Below are 22,587 nucleotides of genomic sequence, written 5' to 3' on the forward strand. Positions count from 1 at the left end.
GTGCCAACAAGGGTGGCCGTCCATAAACGAGTTCCGCGCGGTACATCGGGTACTGTACTCAAGGAAGCAGTCGTGTGCAGGTACGGTCACCTTTGCCGCTAGGGATTACGAGCCACTAGTTACCGACATGCCTACCTCGATGAGCAAAAGGTGGAGGAACAAAGTGTTCCTAGCTGGGGGGCGGTGGCAGATTAAAAATAAGAAGTGGCAGCTGACCGGTACCTTCCAAGCTATCGGGGACCAGTCCTATACTCTATCCGAAGTAGAAAGGAAGAGGATAGCCCGGGTATATGCCGTTTGGTCAGAGAAAGAGAGGAGTTCTTATAGATTCATCCGGCACTCTATACTTTATAGGCTAGGGTTAGGGTGGCTCCCCGGTAAGGGATTTAAAACCTTACACAAATATGTATATTATTATTATTATTAATTTTTTTTTTTTTTTTGTGTCACTCGTCCTTTTTACTTTCGACTAACCTATGAACTGATTGTAGTGAAAGCGCCGAAGAGGAAACCCCGGAAAGGCAAGGAGGAGGACAGAATGGACGATGCTCAATTGATGGAAATGCTGATGGGCCAGGGAGAAGACGCCTTTCACATCGACGTCGACCTAGGGTCGAAAGGTACGAGTCGGTCCATTGAAGAAACCCTGCTGGAGATCGCCGATGAGGGATATGGTGAGCCTGACCCCGACGCTCCCGTGACCCACGTCGCGCAGCCCTCCATGGCCGATGTCATCACGATAGATGACACCGGGATGGGAAAAGTACCGGCCCCATTACCGATTTCCTCTCGCTCCACTGGGAGCGATGAGGCACTACTCCCTGGTGAGAAGAAGAGATCCCACAGGCATCGGCATCGGGCTGATAAGGAGGTGACGTACACTGGCCGGGATGTCCAAGGTACTGGTGCTCAGAGGCAGAAGAAAGATCACCCGGGACCAGAGTCGTCTCCTTCTCTTGGCCTGTTATCTCCCGCCATTCCGGTAATCCCCAAGAAGCCCATCAAGCAGCTGCTGAGTGAGTACGGGGTTGCCGATGAAAAGTTCGTGCGGTCCATGCTTGGGGATCTGAAGGATATTGACCTCGACCGGGTTCGGGCCAAGGATAACACTCCCCAGGAGAATCGCCGTCTTGCCCGGGAATCAATGATGCGAGTAAGTCTTGTATTTTCTCCGGTGCCTTTTTTTTTGTTATATACGCACTAATCGGTGTATCTGCAGGCACTCTTCAATGTGTACGCCATTGACGCCAACGAGGAAGATACTCATCCGAAGGAGGAGGTTAGCAATCTCTCCGGGCAGGTGAGGTATCTTCATGGCGAGAAGGCCAAGCTGGAGAAGGAGCGGGACTCAATGAGGACTGAGATGGCCGCCGCTAAGCAGCGGATCGCGGAGCTTGAGGGTGAGGTCGCTGAGGCGCGGGAAGAGTTAAAAAACTCCCGGGACTCTGAGAAAAAGGCTGCAGAGTCTACCGTCTCATGGAAGGAGAAGGCAGACCACCTGGAGGATCGTCTTCCCGCGGAGAGGCACGAGGCCGTGGAGGAGTACAAGTCCTCGGAAGAGCTCATCTCTATGCTAGCTGCTGCCCAAGATAAGGCTGTCATTATGAAGTTCAAGGAGTGGGTGGCGGCTGGATACCTAGATGAAGCCAAATTCAAGCGGGGTCTCCTGGAGAGGAAGAAGAAAGATCGGGAGGCGGCTGCCAAGTCTGGTGCCGGTGGGTCCCAGAGTACCGGTGGAGATTGGTTGTAAAAAAAAAATTTATTTTATTTCATTTTGAACAATTATCTTATTGTGTGGTAGTCCAGGCCTTTTGTGAATGGAAACATCTGGACTTTGAATGGGAATTGGAAAGGAATTAAAATTTCTGGGATTTTCGTTACCGTAAGCATTTGTTTGCATCACTTATTACCGGAATAGAGTAACTGACAATAGCTATGTCCGGGAATGTCCGGGGTAGGTAAAAAAAATGCCAGAGATGGTCTGAATAATTCATTTTTCCATTCAAATACCACACGGTGGTTAAATACAGAATGAGTACCCGATGGGTAGCTTGCCATAGCTGTATGTTCAAAAAGCAAAAGCTAGGACAAGATGCTCCCGGAGCTACTTATAGTAATACCGTAGGCGCTGGGTATTCCATGGATGCCTGGAAACTACCCCGTTCATGTCCCGGATGAAAAAGGTTGCGGGACCTACCTCTTCAATGATCTCATAAGGGCCTGTCCAGGATGGATCAAGTCCCCGGGGCTCTGGGTAGACTTGCTTCATGACCCAGTCCCCCAATTTTAATGTCCGGGACTGTACCTTGGCATCGTAGTAACGAGCTATCCTCTGTTTGTTTGCCAAGTTATGTCGTTCCTCGAGTAAATCGGCATCGAGGTGTAGGCCCTGTGAGTTGGTACCCGCATCGAAGTATTCGATCCGGGGACTCTGGATTTGTGTTTCAATAGGGAGTACTGCTTCTGATCCGAAAGCCATGCAGAAAGGGGTCTCCCCGGTAGCCTCCGTTGCCGTGGTCCTGATAGTCCACAACACCTCCGGGAGTTTAGCAGCCCAAAGACCCTTTGCTTCGTCAAGCTTCTTTTTCAGTATTTTCTTGAGTATCTTGTTGACAGCTTCGACCTGACCGTTGGTCTGGGGGTGAGCCGGGGAGGCATAGAGGATCCTTGTGCCTAGATTTTGTGTGTAAGCCCTCAACTCATTATTGTCAAACTGGGTACCATTGTCCGTGACTATGGTATCCGGGACTCCAAACCTGCAGTAAATGTTCTTCCATAGAAAGCTTTTGACCTTTTCCGTGGTGATGGCGACGAGAGGTTCAGCCTCAACCCACTTTGTTTGGTAGTCCACGGCAACAATGGCGTATTTGAACTGTCCTACTGCTGTGGGAAGTTTACCAATCAGGTCCAAACCCCACTGACAGAACGGCCATGGTGCCAGGAGGATGGAAAGGGTGATGGGCGGTGCCCTTGGGATATTTGCATACATTTGGCATTTGTGGCAAGAACTGGATATTGTTTGGGCCAGAGCCGACATGGTTGGCCAGAAATATCCTGCCCTTAGGGTCTTGTGCGCAAGAGATCGGGCTCCGGCATGGTTACCACATACACCAGCGTGAATGTCCTTCATTATTTTGTGACCTTCCTCCGGCGTTACACACTTCAGGTTGGGAAAGCAATGCCCCCTTCTGTACAGTTTGCCATTCATGATCGTGTACCGAGCTGACCTTAGCTGTAGTCTTCTGGCCTCGACCTTATCATCCGGTGCTAGGCCGTCGATCATGTATCTCAAAATTGGGTCCATCCATGAAGCTGTGTGATCCACGGCAAATATTTCTGACACCGTCTTAGAAGTGCTAGGTCCTGCTAGTATTTCGACCTTGGTGGCTCCATAGGTAAAGTTTGGAGAAGTTGATGCGAGCTTTGCAAGGGCGTCTGCCTTGTCGTTTTCTGCCCTCGGTATTTGGGTAAAAATGTAGGAGTTAAACCTCTGAACTAATGCCCGGGCCAAGGACTGGTAGGAGGACATGTGGGGCTCCTTTGCCTCAAAGTTACCGCTGACCTGGTTTACGACTAACTGAGAATCACTGAAGATACCAAGGTGCTGCACCCCTAGTTCCCGAGCGATCTGCAGACCTGCTATAAGTGCCTCGTACTCGGCGGCATTGTTGGATGCTTTGAAGGCAAACTTGAGGGCGTACTCGTAGACTTGCTCGTCCGGGCTAATTAGCAGGATGCCGGCTCTGCTGGTTTTCTTGTTGGATGCTCCATCAACGTATAATCGCCAAGTGCTTGGCGGAGGTGGATCTGCTGAGGCCCCGGTACCCGATGATTCCCGGTTTGGGTTATGGGAGGGGATTGATTCTGAAATAAAATCTGCCGTTGCCTGGCCTTTGATGGCTGTCCGGGGCTGGTACTTGATATCGAACTCCCCCAATTCGATGGCCCATTTAATTAACCTGCCCGATACTTCTGGTTTCTGTAAAACCTGCCTCAATGGGTGATTAGTGAAAACGGTGATCGAGTGTGCCTGGAAGTAATGTCTGAGCTTTCGGGCTGATACCAGGAGAGCCAGTGCCACTCTTTCAATGTCCGGGTACCTGGATTCTGCCCCGGTGTAACCTTTTCCAGCGTAATACACTGGGTATTCACAATCGGAGTCCTTTCTAATCAGGACTGAGCTCACAGCCGTTGACGATGCCGCCAGATATACGTAAAGCATCTCTCCGGGAACAGGTTTGTAGAGTAGAGGTACCTCTGACAAGTATGACTTCAAACCAAGGAAACCAGCCTCGTGCTCCGCTGTCCAGGCTATCATTTCGACGTGCTGGGTTTTTAGCAATTTGAAGAAAGGAGTACACTTGTCCGTCAGCCTGGAGATGAATCTTGACAGGGCGGCCACCTTGCCTACTAGAGATTGGACCTCGTTCCTGTAGGTTGGGGACACCATGTCTAATATAGCCTGCACCTTCTCTGGATTGGCCTCAATTCCCCTGTGGCTAATGATGTACCTGAGAAACTTTCCTACCTCGACCCCGAAGATGCACTTCTGTGGGTTAAGCCGCATCACATTGCGCAATATGATGATGAAGACGATTGACAAGTTGGCTACATGATCCTCCGGAGTTAGACTCTTCACCAGCATGTCGTCCACGTAGACCTCCATGATAGTACTGATAACCTCCGCAAACATGGAGTTGACAAGTCGCTGATAAGTGGCACCTGCATTCTTTAACCCGAAAGGCATGACCTGGTAGCAATAGAGACCTTTGTCTGTGGTAAAGGCAGTGTGCTCCTCATCTGCCAGGTTCATTCGAATTTGGTTGTACCCACTGAACGCATCCATGAAACTGAGTAATCGGTACCCAGCAGTGGAGTCGATTAATTGATTAATTCGCGGGAGCGGGAAGCTATCCTTAGGGCATGCTCGATTGAGGCTTGTGTAGTCCACACACATGCGCCACGATCCCGGGGATTTCTTTGGTACCATTACCACGTTGGCTAACCACCGGGGGTATGTTACTTCCCTGATAAAGTTGATGGCGATCAGCTTCTTTACCTCAACCTGGATAGCCCGGTACTTCTCGTGTGTGAAGGCCCTTCGTTTTTGTCTTACCGGTGTTGAGTAAGGAACAATACTAAGATTGTGCGTGGCTATCTCTAGCGGTATACCGGGCATGTCCTCATAGGACCAGGCGAATGCAGTTGTGTTAGATCGAAGAAACGAGATCAATCCTTCCCTAACAACCGGAGACAACCTTGTACCAATCCTAACAGTCCTGTCCGGGAACTGCTCTGATAGGACCACCTCTTCAATGTCTTCCACGGCACCAGGCCGTTCTTCGTCGGAGTCGGTATCTGCCCTGGGATCCTCGTACCTGTCCAACAGAGGGTTAGTAGCTACGTGCAACATTTCAGACTTTCCCTTACCGCGTGATACAGTTAGAGAATAGCACTTCCTCGCGGCTGCCTGATCACCCCTGATCGTAGCAGTGCCGGCCGAGGTTGGTACTTTCATCATCAACATGTGACCTGCTATAAAGGTTTTCAGACGCCAGAGTGCCGGCCGGCCCAAGATAGCATTGTAGGATGAGACGCAGTCCACGACAATGAACTCTGTTTTGATGGTTGAACAATTCGGGCTTTCGCCTATCGTGATTGATAGGTAATCTGATCCTAGTGGTTGGACGATATCTCCTGAAAAACTAATTAGGGGCTCGTTATCCTGTGACAGCTTGGACCTTCCCCTGTTCAAAGCGTTGTAAGCATAGCGAAATAATACGCTAACTGAGGCCCCAGTGTCCACGAGCACCCGGGACATTATATAATGGTCCATTTGGAGCGTGATTAGGAAGGGATCATCATGGGGCATCCTTAGGTCGGCCTCCTCCTCCTGCAGGAATGTCACCGATGTCCATTCGGTGCCACCGTCTTGCTGCGGAGCCTTGTGGAAGTTGAAAACTTCCGGACGACCGAAACTAGAATTTCGTTTCCTCCCCTGGGGGGGGTAACTCTTTCGGGCCCCCACCGTGGATCGTGAAGATCTGGCCGTACACGTCTACAGCTCCTATCTCCTTAGCAGGTAGGTATCGTTGAAGCTTGCCCCTCTGGATGAGGGACTCGATTGTATTTTTTAAAGCAACGCAGAGATTGGTATTATGTCCGGCATCTTCATGATAAGTGTAGAACCTTCTGGTATCCTGCTGGGTAAGTTTACTCTTCGGGAATTTCCTTGGGGGTGGTCCCGGTATCTCATCCTTGTTTTCGTTCCAAATAGTCTCGTATGAAGCGTTGAGGATTGTGAACACCTCATACCGGGGTGGTGGTGGTGTCCGTGGGGCCTGCTGTGCCCTCGGCTCCCGGTGAGGGTGGGTGGTCCCATAACTGTTTGACCTGGACGAGGACTCTTTGCCTCTTTTGTTCGAGGTATGGGGTGACCTATCATGGCTATGGACCCACTCCATCTTTCGTGTTTCATCCCTGACAGTCGAGGTCTGTGAGGAGAATCTTAGCTCCGGTCTGGGGTTGTCCCCGTAAGTCTCGAATTCGGCCTGGGCGTGTCTGATGGCAGTGGCCATCAGCTCGTCGTAGCTAGCTGGAGCATTATGGTTGATCCCGTAGAGAAATTCTCCGCGCCTTAAGCCCCTCCTGAAAGCCAGCTCAGCCAGTTCCTTATTAAGGTCCCGGCACTTAGCGGTAGCCGCCTGCCATCGATTTACAAAAGACTTCAAAGTTTCATCTTCCCCCTGCTGGACTTTTAACAGGCCCTTTGGTGTGTGTATCCCATCGGTGCGTAAGATGAATCGAGCGACAAATTTGTCAGCTAGCTCCTTAAAATTCCCTACAGAACCGACCGGCAGTTCGTAGAACCAACTCAAAGCCTCCCCTGACAAGGTCTCCTGGAACATATTACAACACACTTCATCCGTATATCCCTTGGCGCTTGTTTGTGATCGGAAAGCCTGGAGATGCTGATAGGGGTCTCCAACTCCCGTATAATCAATCTTCAATGGTTTTGATGTATTCGCTCGAATGGCTCCTCTAACCTGTTGGGTGAAAGGCCCCGGGCGGTCCTCGTAACTGTTCATAGCTCTCCAAGTGTCTCTATTTTCTGTGGCCTGTACCCTTGCCTGCAGGGCATGTAAGGAGTTGCTCATTTGTACGAGTAAAGCCGTGTTTGCGTCGGTTACCGGTGGGATATTGTGAACTGGCTGCGGTAACGGTGGTGGTGGTAGATGCCTCAAGCTTTCCGGGAATAAGTCTACCGGTACCTGGATTATCCGATGGCCGCCCTCCGCAGAAGGTGCTGGAGCGGTGCTAGGGCCTCCTGTTGTCGGTGTAGTATTCACACCTGTTGCTAGCGAGGATGCTCTAGCCAGGGCCTGGGTGAGTGCCTCGTTGTGCTGGTGCCTCCTGTCCAGTGCTCGGGCCAGCGCTGTGTTTTCATCTTCCAAATCCTGCATTCTCTGTTGTGCAAGGCGGTTCGTTTCCCTATCGGTACTCCTTTGTTCCCGATCGATCCGGGATTGTTCCCTGAAGGCTGCGATCTCAGCTCGCATAGAATCCATCTCCGATATCAGAGTCACTTCTTCCGGGACTATGGGGTCTAAGGATCCGAGACCATTCATTTCTCCTGGAACACTGGGCGCTTCTGCTGAAGAAGTTCCCGGTGTGAATATCAGTGCCCGAGCGACACTTCTAACTTCTCCTGCCGCTTCTGGCTCATCCATTCTAAATGATCCACGATCGAGCCCCTACCTGGCGCGCCAATGTTTCTGGTGGCTTTCTCCGGGTACCTCACACAGAATGCTATACCTTCTGGGGCACCGATCAACTCCTGAATCCTGTATCAAGAACACAACGTCAGAGGGATAAACCGTACCGGACGGTTTATACCTCTCCGATGTCTGAGTGAGAAACTAATAGATGTAGAGATCAAACTGTGTATATAGGAGTTCTTACCCGTGAAAGGTGGTTGTGCTAATGTCTTTATACTCAAGCGTGGGAAGGGAGTCTCCCCTATCCTCGATGTGGGACACAGGTTGCTCCTCTGATGTCATATCAGCTCTCTTGTTGCGTAAATAGATGGGCTGTGCTGGCCTTGCCCCGGGCCCTGGGTGCCCAGGGTGGCATCCCATGTGAGGCCCGCCATGGTGGGTCGTGAACCCGGCCCATGGCGTAGTACCTGGGAGTACCGAGGGGGCTCAGAGGCTAGTGCCAAACCTAGTTGACTCCCCAGTATGTACATATATATATATAGGAAAAGGAAGATGTATATATATATATATATGATTATACATGTGCGATAACAATTTAGTTTAGTGCAGTGCATTCATATAATGGGTTGGCAAAACCTCTGTGCATATATTTGTGCAGATTGGTGCTTCTTTAACAAGATGATAGTAATTACAATCATAAATTGCATCAGGAAAAGGAAACGGCATGCTTGATCCCTGTTAAGCTTTTCACCAAAGACTCAAGAAATCAACACTTCCAGTAATCATACCATTTACTGGAATCCATATCTCTCACTGTGAGACCAAAACATTGCAATGGCTTCATATATATATATATATATATATATATATATATTATATATATATCAGGAAGCTATTCAGTAAACCAAGTTTAGCAATAGAAAAACAAACACCAGTTAAGGTAAAGATCACTTACAGGTAATGTAGGCCAAGCATCCCCCTTGAATCCCTACCAACCTTCTCAGCCTAAGACAATTATATGAATTCCAGGTATACTTAGTGTCATCTCCCATAATTCATCACTAAAATATCCAAATTTGGATTTCGTTGAAAGACCTTAAAATGATGGGAATTCCATAAATCCAAACCTAGAATTAATCAAACGCATCTAAAAATACATAATGAAGCCTTACTAAGGGAATTAGAGCACGAATATACCTTGGGCATCCAAACTTGAAGTTCCTCTTCTTTCCCCCAATTCTCTAACTTCGTCCTCCATATCTATCAAAACGCAACGGTGAAATATGAAAAGCACGACAACAACAAACCCTCCTACCTAGTGGCCAAATACCAAAAAGCCCTTAAACAAAACCCTTTTTAATCTTTTTTTTTTTCCTTTTTTTCTCGGTTGCTACATTATGAATGCAGCTACATCAGCAACTGCCTGAAGGCTAGATCAACATTGCATGTTGACGCTTCTGATGGGAACTATATCTAGATAAAACAGATGGACTATAAACTTCTGACTATAGATAAAACTGAATATAAGGTGCCCCTTTAAATACCATGTACAATTAAAGACTTACCAGGAAAACCAACATAAAATGCTGCCATCCTGCACTCAATTGCTCTAAGTGAGCCAGTAGCGAGAACTGTGCCAACCACTATATCCCCTACTTCACTCGGGTTCAAATTTTTTCTCTCTATAACTGCCTTCATAACAAGTACATCACAGATAAATTGGCCCTATAGACCTAAGATGAAACATACAAATCCCGAGACTCGACATTCTTTCCCACGAAAATTCAACTGTACATTTATCTTACCTTCAAAATCGGTGCCAGCAAATCATCAGCTAAAGTATCCTTAAAACCGACTCGCTTTGCTTTGTAAATGGCAGTTCGGTAGGCCTTGTTTAACATGATTTTCAAGGCAATATTAAGCACAGGGAAGGTATAAACATTATCAAAAGACATAGATTGCAAAAGAGTAAACAAATTTCTCATTTCAGTCAATTACTCACGCCACAATCACTATATCCTTCCCAACAAATCCTTTTGTAGCACCAAGTTTCCCTATCAAGGCCAACAAAATAGAAGAAACATGTTACAAAACAGAAGACCTATTATCCAAACTCAAAACCCCAAAACCCAAATGAGTTTTAATTGAAAGAAGAAAGAGTTCTTGTCAAACAACATGGAAAATAAAACCCCAACACATAAATCCATTTCAATCGAAGGAAAACCACAGCACTAAATCGAAGAGAAACCCCCAAGACAAAACCCCAATATAGCTATATCCATTTCAATCACCCCATCCCCAAATAGAAGAAAAACCTAATCGAAATCAACTAAAATCGAAATTTTGGATAATAAGCAAACCTAAAATTTGCAGATAAAACCCTAAATCGATCTAGGATTAAACCCAGTCAAAACCCTAAACTAAAAAACGATTGAAACCCTAAATTGCTTACCAATATCAGAATTAAAAAAAGCTCTACTTGTTGCTGGGGAGGTCCACTAATCCGGTTGCGAAAGATGAAGTAGAGGCTAAGAAGAAGAAGGAGAGACCAAGAAGAATTGAGAGAGTAAGAAGATGAAGGAGAGAGGAGAGAGTGAGAATCGAGATCTGAGAGAGCTGATTGAGAAGGAGAGAGGCTGGTGTTCGAGTTTTCCAGTTTCGCTGGTTCTAGGTCGAGTTGAGTGAGCAAGAGAGAGCACGCGGGCTGGTGTTGGAGTGAGAAGGACAAAAAATGATTTAATTGCGAGGGATCTATGTAAAAAAGCACAAGTCAAAATAACTTCGAAAATTTTAAAACAAGCTCTACACTCAGACGACATTTAAATGTTGTCTAAATGTCCCAACATTTTCTAGTCAACTAGAGTTCGGCTATTTGAGAGAGAAAAGTACCTGATCAAATTTTGGATATCTCTCCACATTTGAGATAGGAAATCATCATCTTTTACAACAACAGAAATGTGTTATCTGAATGCTGACCATTTTTTCAAATTGAACGAGTATGGTTTTAGTCTATATTCAGACAACACAAAAAAAAATTATGTCGTCTGAAAAACTCAGACGACAGAAAACAATTCTTATGTCGTCTGAAGTGTGTCGTCTGAAGCACATTTTGGCGTAGTGTAGTGGTAATAGGGTTTTAATTAGAGAGAATCTCGGAGAATATCTTAGAGATATGCATTCATTATATGATTACCTTTCCTTGTACAATTCAGATTCTATGCATTGTAATCCTATATATAAAGAGGCCCCTATTATCAATGAGAACACACAACAATTCTCTCTCAAATATCGTTTCTCTAAAACATTATCCTTTTTTTTTTGGGTTGAAAATTAGTTTTAATTATCCTTGATATCTAATAAAGTGGTTCTAATTGGACCTCCAAATTTGATATTATTAATAGACTATGTCAAGTCATATGAAAAGACATATAAGGATAATGAGTGAAAAATGGAAGAAAAAATATAGGGCTAAATACAAATTACTACCCTGTGGTTTAGGTCCAAAATCAATTCAGTCCCTGAACTTCTAATTTCATCAAAAACACCCCTGCACTTTCAATTTTGATCTAATAGGTCCAATTTGTTAGTTTTCCAACAATTGAGTTATTTAACTTGTTAATGTGGCTCATATATGGCCTATATTTTATGATGTGGTGTCGAGGTGGTCTGCATAGTCAATTTAGGAGTGAGTCCTACTATTAAAAATAAATAGTTTTTCAACAAATAATCCAACTATAACTTGAACCCATAATAGAATATTAACGAATTGGACATATTAGATCAAAATTGAAAGTGCAGGGGTGTTTTTGATGAAATTAGAAGTTCAAGGACTGAATTGATTTTGGACCTAAACCACAGGGTACTAACTAGTATTTAGCCCAAAAATATATATACTCTTCATACCTCCCACAAATGTAACATTCAATTAATTTTTTTATATATTACCTATATTGTTTTATAATTTACCTAAAACAATTAGGTAAAAATAATAATTTCTATACATGACCCATCATTTAATACAAAAGTAAATTAAAAACAATCTGATTTTGAATTTCCTTAACTAAATTCATTGAATATTATAATTGTTCAAGTAAATCCCTATTTGTGTGTCTGGCCCAAACCCTAGGTTACTTGACCTAGTGGTAATAAGGTTAAATTAGAAGGATTTAGATTCCTATTCAATGTATGATTACATTTCCTTGTTAATTTGATTCGAATTCTATGCATTGTAATCCTCTATATAAAGAGACCCCTATTATCAATGAGAACACACAACAATTCTTTCTCAAATATCGTTTCCCTAAAATACGTTATCAGCACGAAGCCCTAACCTTGAAACAAATAACCAAACCTTGATTCAAGAAGCTAAAGACCTTGAATCCGAATACAAAACCTTGAAGCCTTTTCTGCCTCCACCTCACACCTTGAAGCACTCGATCCCAGGAGCCCAGAACCGGTGGTGCCACCTCGAGAACCTGCCAGAAACCTACCAAACCGGCCACCGGAAGCTCCATACAACCCACAACAAAATTTCCACCGGTTCACCATCTTCCGGACATCCAATTTCCACCAAATTTTGTCAGCAGACACCTCTCAATCTGAAGATTCAGGAACCAGATGAAAACATACAAAAACAGGTCTATAAGTTACTGAACCGGCAGCCAAAATTTGCGGCAGAAAACCGGCAAAAAAGATAAGAAAAGGAAAAAGAAAAAAAAAAGGGAGAGGCAGCCCAAGCCCAACTCAAGAAGCCCAGAAGCCCACAGTCAACTCGGCCCACTGACCAACAGCCTCTAACATGTCACCCCTGCCACATCAGCAGCTACGTAAGCACTAGGGGCCCACTTCCACGTCAGCAGCAGGGGGCCCACTGCAAGTCAACACCTGGGACCCACTGCCATGTTAGCAACAGGGACCCACTGCCACGTCAGCTCGGTCAACGACCGCAGGCTAGTTTTCCTGCTACTTTTTCGGGCACTTTTCAGACCATTTTCAGGCGATTTTTTCGGTCAAATTTCCGGCGACCTATTTTGAGGTATTTTTTTCTAAAAGTTCCCGTTTTTAGAGTTTTTAAATTCAATTTCTCTTCTTTTTCAGGGACTTGCAAACTTCCTTCTTCTACCCCCCTTTCTTTATCATAGGGGAGACCTAATTAAGACGAACTGTGGGGGTTCGTGCTCACTTCAAGCTTGGAGCTTGTTGAGATCTCCAAACTCAGAGTTTGTAGAGAATTTATGATCGACCACCTACGTCATTGTTTCGATCTAATCCAATACCTCTTGGAATTGAATTTCTTGGAAGCGATTACGCTCAAAAATTCCTAATTTCTTGGGAGCAACCACGCTCAGAAATATTATATGTTTTCGTAGTAGCCTTTTACGCTCCGAAACTAACCCTAAATTCTTGTTCTCTTTTAGGATGAGTAACCTGAACAAATTGGACTTTGCTCCATTGGGAACAACTGGCTCTGAATATCACAGGTGGGTTCGTGATGTCCGCCAGCATCTCAAGGCCGATGGAATCCTGGATACGATTCTCGAGCCTAGTCAGGAAGTGCTAACTGTTGAGCAAGCTCAAGCTTTGGAAGCAAATAGAGCAGCCTTAGAGGCAAATAAGGCGAAAACTATCATCCTAATGACTCGTCATATGGATGATTCGCTCTAGTACGAGTGTATGAATGAAGAAGACCCCAGAAGGCTGTGGGTCTTACTCGAAGAAAGATTTGGCAATGTCCGTGACTCCCTGCTTCCTGACCAAGAAGTGAGATGGCATAGCCTCCGCTTCTGTGATTTCAAGTCAGTTCTTGACTACAACTCAGAAGCACTTCGCATTAAATCCTTAATGGAATTCTGTGGTAAAGAGATCACAAATGCGATGTTGATTGAGAAGACTCTCTCTCCCTTCCCCGTCTCTGCATTGATGGTTGCTAAGAACTATCGAATCAATGTTACTGCAAGATGGACTACAAGGTTTCATGAGCTCATTGGAGCTATGAATGTCACTGAAAAGCAAGACAACATCCTTGTGAAGAACTATAATTCGAGATCCGTAGGAACAGAGCATATTCTGGAATCCAATTATAGTCGCGCCCCAAAGAGAGGGTGCCAAGAGCGAAATCATAATCTTAGGGATACATTTGGACGTTCTGGTCCATATAATCGCTCTACTTGGGAAGGTAACCGCCAAAATAGGCGAACACAGAACCGAAAAGGTCACTGTGGAAAGAGAGAGGGAGGCAACGCCTCTGGCCATGTTGGTGGCGCCACCAACACTAAGAGTCATCTAAATGATGCTTTCAAAGCACCTCAATCAATGGAGTCTGAGCAAAGAGATATATGTTCTCGATGTGGAGTATCCGGTCATTAGGCACACATTTGTAGAGCTTGTGAAGAAATTGTCACCGCCTACAAAGCATATTGTGAAGCAAGAGAAGCTCACTATGTGGAACAAGAAGATCAAGAAGATGATCTAGAGTGAAGGGTTGAAGACTACAAATTTGGCTTGGATCAATAAATCGCCAATTCTGTTTAAGTCTTTATATTTCCAAGAGATGTAATAGGCAATTGCCATATACTTTGTAGTAAATGTCATTGGTTTAGTTTTTCTTCACATAGGCTCATCCAAAATAAGTATGATGTCTAGGAAGGTTTTGAGATAAGTGGTACTTAAGCGAGCTTTGCTCCACCGACATCTCTCTACTCACCTGGTCATATTTATTTTGGAGTTACTGAAAGAAGTCAAACGACTACCTTTGTTTTGCATTAGCTTGCATTTGGATTAGATTCTCCTAATGGTTAAGAGACAATGATGTACTCCGTTGGCTGATGAATAAAATTTTGAGTTCTTTTCATTATGACTCTATTTTGATTATGAGCATAGGACTTTGTGACTACAATGGCTGGGCCATCAGTATTAATTCAAGGACATGGAATAGCCCAAGTTTCCCTTGCCAAATGGCATCTTGATTACTATCACAGAAACTCTCTACGCTCGTAGGGCAAATCGCACCTATGAATAGCCAACAGATTCCATGCGAAAACGCGTGTAGAGAACTGAAATGAGTCATTTGCAATACCTCTAACGATTGTGAACAAATGCGCATCTTAGAGAAGTTTATGTGTCTCTCTAGGGAACTCTATGTCACTATTCGAGATATTAAATCCAATGAAGTTATGAGAGAAGATCTCTTGGATTTAGACACATATTGGCTTTGTCACGACAGGATAGGTCATCCTGGTCATGATATGATGATCCGCCTACTAAAGACTTCACGTGGACATCCTTTCTCTCGAGCGAAATGAAGCATGAATCAAAAGTTGATTCCTGGACTAAGTGTGACCGACACTACTGCCTAGGGCACCGCCTCCATCCACCACTAGCCTAGGGCTGGCGTAATCCCTATCCATGACGCCATGGATGGCATCCATCATGGTGATGACGCCCCAGGTAATGTTGCAATCGCCAACTTTGCTTCAAATAGCGTTTCAGACGCTTAGGCCCAACCAAAATCCTCATTGGTTGCTTCTAAAGCCTTTCGCTCGTTTTACAAAGCTCTTTTCTTAGGGAAATTAGGACTGAGACCGTCCTATGCAAATGATATAAAAATACTCATTCTGTTCTTACATAGAATCCATAGGGATTCTGTTGACTAGTTCAACCAACTTGCGGACGTTTAAATATCTCATGATGTTGGTTGACACGCAAACACGCTAGTCACGTGTTGTGCCATTGTCCACCTGTAAATGCTGCTCATACTATACTCCTAGCACATATCATATAACAACGGGCTCACTCCCCGGATCATCCTATTCAGTCAATTGGATTTGATATTGCTAGAGAGTTTACATCGAAAACTTTCGATGGTTATTGCATTGGGACTAATGTTGGACATTATATTCCCATGAACACACCTAACTGGTCTCGCGAAAACGACTACGATGGTAGTTCGGACATTGGTAATGCGCACCAATCTCCTTATATCCGCTTGGGGTGATGCAATATCGCATGCAGCAATGCTAATTCGTCTACGACCCACCGCTACTCAATGTACCTCTGCGTTACAGCTAGTGACTGGGTACCAGTATCGTACTTAAGCATATTTGAGTGAGTCATTTATGTGCCAATTGCGCCACCACAGCGCTCTATGATGGGTCCTTACAAACGAATGGGCAACTATGTTGGATTTGAGACTCCAACAATCGTCCACCACTTAATGCCCTTACATGGCGATCTCCTTACCGCTAGATTTGAGAGTTGTCACTTTGATGAGACAGTCTTCCCGTCGTTAGGGGGAGAGAAGAACACGGATGTTCAGCGGAAACGACAGAAATTTTCGTGGCCTGTCCCCACTATGTCGCATCTCGATCCCCGTTAAAGTGATGAGATCACACAAATATGCTGCAAACAAGCCTGCAAGGAAGGACGTCCCTATGAGAGGACGTAGCGCCACCCTACACGGAGGTAGGCATGGCGCCAATGCCAAAGAGAGTAGCACTCTGGCATTATGGGTATGGCCCCAGCTAGGATGTGTGGGAGGCCCGTGAGTTCGAAGGATACTTTGGCACATTCCAATCTTTTGATCATCGACACTCAAAATCCATCTAATGAGAATCTTCCGGGTTATGGTTATCGTTAGGGAACGCCTCAACGTCAAAACTTATTCCTGAGAATATAGAGCTCTTTGAAAATTATACTAGTGTACATGAGACGTGGGATAGAAACTCCATCATAATTGATGATGTATTTGCGCATTTCATTGTGCATGAGTTTGTTTGAGTCCGATGATATCGAACCACGCTCTGTTGATGAATGAATGCCAACGTAGAGAGATTTGGCCTAAATGGAAAGATGCGATCTAGGTTAAGTTGGATTCTCTAACGAAGAGGAAAGTTTTTGAGCCAGTGATGCCAACACCTCCTAACATAAAACCTGTTGACTAATGGGTCTTCGTTAGAAAGCGTGATGTGGTGGTGGTCAATTAATTTGACCATGCAATCAAGGCAATTAAAGAAAAGTAATGGCAGCAGTAAGTGTGACAGTTAAGGTAGCCGTAAATGCGACAGTTAATGCGCCATTTAGTGTGGCCATCATGGCCGCCAATAAGTGACGGTTATTACTGGAGTAAGTGCGGACTTAATGGCAACTTGACATCCAAGTTATCGGTAGCTTGTCATTTTAGTTTACTTGCAGCCCAAGTTGTAAGTCGCCTATAAAAGGAAAGCAGAACCTCCAGGTACGGAGGGAACTCTAATTGAGACTTCTATACTTGACTCAGAAAAATAACTGACTTAGGCATCGGAGGGTCTTTTGCAGGTACCCCCTCCTCCTCTCTCACACCGACGACAAAGAGGAGACTCCGCTTCTTCGTTAAAACCAAGAAGCGGAGAGAGATTATGGAGAGGAGCTACGGAGGGAGCTCGCGTAGGGAAGCTACAGAGGGAGCTCGCGTAGGGAGGTTACGGAGGGAGCTCACATAGGGAGGTTACGGAGGGAGCTCACATAGGGAGGTTACGGAGGGAGCTCGCATAAGGAGGCTACGGTGAGAGGTTACGGAGTGGAGAAGAATCGTGGAGCAGAGATAAGTTACAAAGCCAAAAGGAGTCTTTGCTTCGTCAACATAAAGTCAACAATGAATATAAACCTCTCGATTATCCCCGGTTCAGCTTCCGCTCCAGTCCGCATTAATTGTTGGGTCAAGTTCCTAATCGGAATTTTTCACCTCCAACATGTGATGAGAAAAAGATATGACAATCTCGCCTTATGGCGCAAGGCTTCTCACAAAACGCCCTAGAATCGACTACGATGAGACATGTTCTCTCATAATGGATTTCATTGCACTCCACTACCCTGTCAGTTTGGTAGTTTCCGAATAACTAAACATGCAGCTTACAAATGTGGTCACTACGTATCTCTATAGGGATCTAGATACGGAATATGCATGAAGGTTCATGGTGGACTTCATTTACCCAGGTCAGGTGGCTCTAGACCACGGAGTGCGTTTCCATAACAAGTTTCGGATTCTATCGCTCGGTCCATGTTGGACATGATCTTCGTAGGAAGCCTTTAAAGAGTTAAGGGAAACCACTGAACACTTTAAATCCAAATTTGAGATAAAGAATTTTGGGAGAACACGACTATGTCTCGATTTAGAACTTGAGTATCGTGTTGATAGATGCTTAGGCATTTTGACAAGGTCAAGCCTTCAAGCAGCCCCATATCGTTCGTAGTCTTGATCTTGAAAAGGATCCTCTTCGTCTAAAGGATGATGACGAAGATGTGCTAGAGGCAGAAGTGCCTTACTTGAGTACAATAGGCACATTATTGTACTTAGCTCAATGCACAAGACCGTACATCTCATTTGCAGTGAACTTGTTAGCTAAGGTATAGCTCTGCGCCAATGCGACGCCATTTGATTGGTGTAAAAGATATCTTTCGGTACTTGAGATGTACGATTGATATGGGCTCGTTCTATCCCTATAGAGAGATGATGGATTCAGACCCATCACACACCAGGAACGCCGCCAACACTGGTCTGCGTCCACTATCCCCATCCCAAAACGACATAAGTGTTTTAGAAGGTTTTGCTGATGTTGGGTATCTCTCTGACCTATACAAAGGTCATTCCCAAACTGGTTAAGTGTTCACCATGGGAAAAGACTGTGATATCTTGGAGGTCTACAGAACAGACCTTAGTCTCTATATCTTAGAATAATGCAGAGATTCTTGCTCTTCATGAAGTTATTTGTGAATGTATATGGATTGGATCCATAATTACGCATGTTCGAACAATTGTGGTTTGAAGTCTACCACATATGAGCCTACGAGCATTTAGGATAATGCTGCTTGCTTTAAACAAATGAAGCAAAGGCTACATCAAAAGCGACAACAACAAGGATAATCAGCAACAACAGACTCTCCTCAAGATCAATTTGAACTAGATTCAATCTGAGGATAGTGTGACAGACTTGCTCACTAAGTCATTGCCTAAATTCCACTTTCGAGAAACATGTTGGTAGCATCGTTTGCGGAAGTTATCCGAACTCCCATGACCGTTGTCATCAGGGGGAGATGCAGACATCAGGGGGAGATGTCTTTATGTATGGTCTCGAAACGTGAATGGTGTGTTGTGCTCTTTTTCCCCTTCAACCGAGGTTATTTTTGTCCCACATGGTTTTTGTTACTCGGCAAGGTTTTTAATGAGGCAACGAGAGGAGCACCACGTTTGGGCGACATAAGGGGGAGTGTTCAAGTAAATCCCTATTTGTGTGTCTGGCCCAAACCCTAGGTTACTTGACCTAGTGGTAATAAGGTTAAATTAGAAGGATCTAGATTCCTATTCAATGTATGATTTACCTTTCCTTGTTTGATTCAGATTCTATGCATTGTAATCCTCTATATAAAGAGGTCTCTATTATTAATGAGAACACACAACAATTCTCTCTCAAATATCATTTCCCTAAAACAATAATATAGTTATTACTCAATCTTCCAACCCAAAACCCTTGAAATCCTTCTTTTAGCAAATTCAAAGGAATTCCAGGAACATGTCAAGATTGAGAAATAACCTTTGATTAATTTTGGTGGATGAGAGACCTACTCATAAGAGAGCAATATCATGTCATTTTGATTCATTCTTCTTCTCGTGGTTGAAGATAGAAATAAAAAGTAGAGTAACATATTGTTGTATCTCATGTTTAAGGGTGTTTTGGTAAAAATAAGGAGGTCTACTTAACTTTTTAATTATTCTAAAAAGTAAATTAGAGGTGTGCTAAGTATAGGAGGTCCAAATAGCAAATTTGGAGGTCTAACTAGAACCACCCTATCTAATAATATCAATTCCTATTAAAAAAAATTCTTCTCCCTTTCTTTTTTCAGTTATTACATTTTCTGTTAATATTTCTTTAAAATTTAGACTCAAAATTCTTGGAAGCATTATTGACAAAAAAAAAAAATCTTATAAAGCAAGCTTTAGTACCCACCCCAAATTGCATCCTGGATCCGCCACTAGCTACAAGCAAATGAAGAATATCTTTTATTTGGGGACTCTCGTCTTATGATTTTTTCTTTTTAAAGAAATTGGATTAATGCAACAAAACAAAAAATTAAATCCACTTTTGAATGGGAAAAATATAATAAAGGGCTTTTGTCCGTTTACCCCATTTCTAGAGATTTTTTTTTCCCACTCACTCTATTAAGTTTTTTTAATTTCTCCTTACGCAAAATACTCTAAGAGAGTCTTCCGTAATACCCCATAAAGTTTTTCCTTTTTTAATACCATTTTACCCTCACCCATATGTTACTTAGAGAGAAAATGGAAGAGAGAGCAACCATAGGAGACTTCGCCGGAGCCCCGTGACCAGTCGCCGGATTCTGGCCAACTTTCCTCAGAATCCGGTCACCGGTTGCTAGCCGCCGCATACTGAACTTTTCTGAAAACCTCGTCGGAGATCCCTAAAGAGGTCGTCGGAGATTTCATAGGTCACCGGAAAGGTTTATTGCCCCAATAGACGTCTATCACCCCCTAATAGATATCTATTGCCCCTCTAGGGGCAATAAACCTCTTTTGCCCCCCAATAGACGTCTATTGCCCCCAAATAGAACTTTTGGTAGCTGGAATGAGAACTAATCATCTTAGAATTAGACAAATAAAACTTTGATTAAAGAAAAAAAATGAAGAGATTATATCAATTCAAAACGTCTATTGCCTTCCAATAAAAGTCTATTGCCCCCTAATAAACATTCAATTTTTTTTTTCTTTCCTTCTGTCCCATTACTTAAAAAATAATAATAATAATAATAATAATAATGATTAGGACACCCAAGTCAACAGCCGACCAAAAATCACTGGATTGAATCGCCGCCGACATCTCTCAGCTCTCTGAGCCTCCAGTCCTTGTTGGAATCGCCACTAGCAGCGGAATTTCAGATTTGATCGAGTGGCAGCGGGATTCGTCAGAGCTTCCATTGCCGACGATCTCCTCCGTCACTAGCCACGCCTCCGCCGCCGGTTGGCTGAGCTTGACCGTCTGTGAAAGTTGTGGATTGGCCAGTCGATCTGGTACGATTAGATTAGAGCTCCAGTTCCGGAGCTGCCATGGCACAGAGAGAGGGAGAGAGAGAGAGAGATGTCGTCGGTCTGCAGAGAGAGAAGGAGAGGAGAGAGAGAGAGAGAGAGAGAGAGAGAGAGGAAAATGATGAGTAGCACATGGTAGTTTTTTAATTAGGTAGAGGGTAGTATCGTCATTTTATTTTAAATCGGGTTAGTGGGAATAAAAATCTCTTGCTGGAGTAAGTGAGATGATTTTTGCTTATTTTGGTGCTTTGGGTCAAGGACCCTATAAACCCTAACAAAAGGAGTCCAACGGAGGTGTCCTCCTTGGCTAGCCTTGGATTATGTTTTGTTAAGTCAAGGCGAGCTTATCTTTCCTTTGAGGATCTCGCACATTAGCTTCAAGATAGTTTTGCTTGGATCTAAGATCTTGAGAGGTCGTTGGGAGTTGGGAAGCCTTTGATTTTCGATCTGCTGCTTTTGGTTACCTTAATCTCGCTCTCATGAGACATAGCTTTGGAAAACTCATTGTTCACTCAGGTTGTGTTGCATTTTCAATTTGCATGAGTGGTTTAGCTTTGCTTCACAATGTTGTAGCGTTGCATTGTTCTGGCAGTTAATCAGCTTCGTTCACCAACAATGGTGAGTTTTGTGGTGTAGGCACGATCCTTTTTAACAGGTGGGGTGCTAGGTTAACAGAATGGTCCAAGTAATTCGGCTTAGGGTTGGCCCTACTTTGGAGTTTTTGATTTGTCAACAAATGTGATAGTTTGGAGTTTGGACAAATCATAGTCAACAACAACAAAGATTGTGCCCTTTATTGCTAGGCATTTAAAAAGTATCAAATCACATGTAAGGACTACTCAGCACATCAATAATAAGAACATACTAATAATAATACAATTAGGCTATGTTTGTTACATGGGACTGGACTGGATTGGAGTAACTTATATAAGAAAATAAGACTCATCCCACGTTTGGCACACATGAGGACTCAATTAAATGAGATTAGAGAGTCCCCGCATCAGCTCCCGACCTTCTTACATAGAACCCCCAAAACTCATCGGACTGTGGAAGCACGGGCTTCAACAACGCATTAGTCTCTCCTTCCCTTTTGCGCGCTTCAACCTCGTCTCTCCTTCTCTTTTGTGCTTCAGCCTCGTCTCTCCACTCTCGATCGCGCATCATCCTCCTTGAACTTCTATGTTCAATTTCTTTTCTATGTCATGCTCCTTTTGCTTTGATTCTGATTCCCTCTTCCCTTCAACCCTGTCTAGCTTCTTCTTCTCATGTATCTACTGTGATTTGTTAAATTAAAGACTATGGATTGATTTTCTATTAACAATTGTTTATGGGTTGTAACAATTGGTGTCTGGGTAGCTTGATTTGCTAAGAATTGATCAATTTCAAGATTGGGTTTTTTTTTTCTTTTAACAATGTCTGTGTTTTTATCTTCTTCTTTGGTTGGTTGTTTTCATTGATTTTGAATGTTGATCAATTCTGGGTTTTTCTTTCTTTTAACAACGTCTGTGTTTTTATCTTCTTATTTGGCTGTTTGTTTTCATTGATTTTGGATGTTGATCAATTTTGGGTCAAGTAACTGTAACTAGTCATGTAACTGGTCACGTAACTGAACATGTCACTGACCAAGTAACTGACCATGTCACTGGTCAAGTAACTGACCATGTCACTGACCAAGTAACTGACCATGTCACTGACCAAGTAACTGACCATGTCACTGACCAAGTATCTGTAACTGGTCAAGTAACTGACCATGTCACTGACCAAGTAACTGACCATGTCACTGACCAAGTAACTGAC

Source organism: Rosa chinensis, chromosome 3, assembly GCF_002994745.2.
Source record: "Rosa chinensis cultivar Old Blush chromosome 3, RchiOBHm-V2, whole genome shotgun sequence".
Lineage (NCBI taxonomy): Eukaryota > Viridiplantae > Streptophyta > Magnoliopsida > Rosales > Rosaceae > Rosa > Rosa chinensis.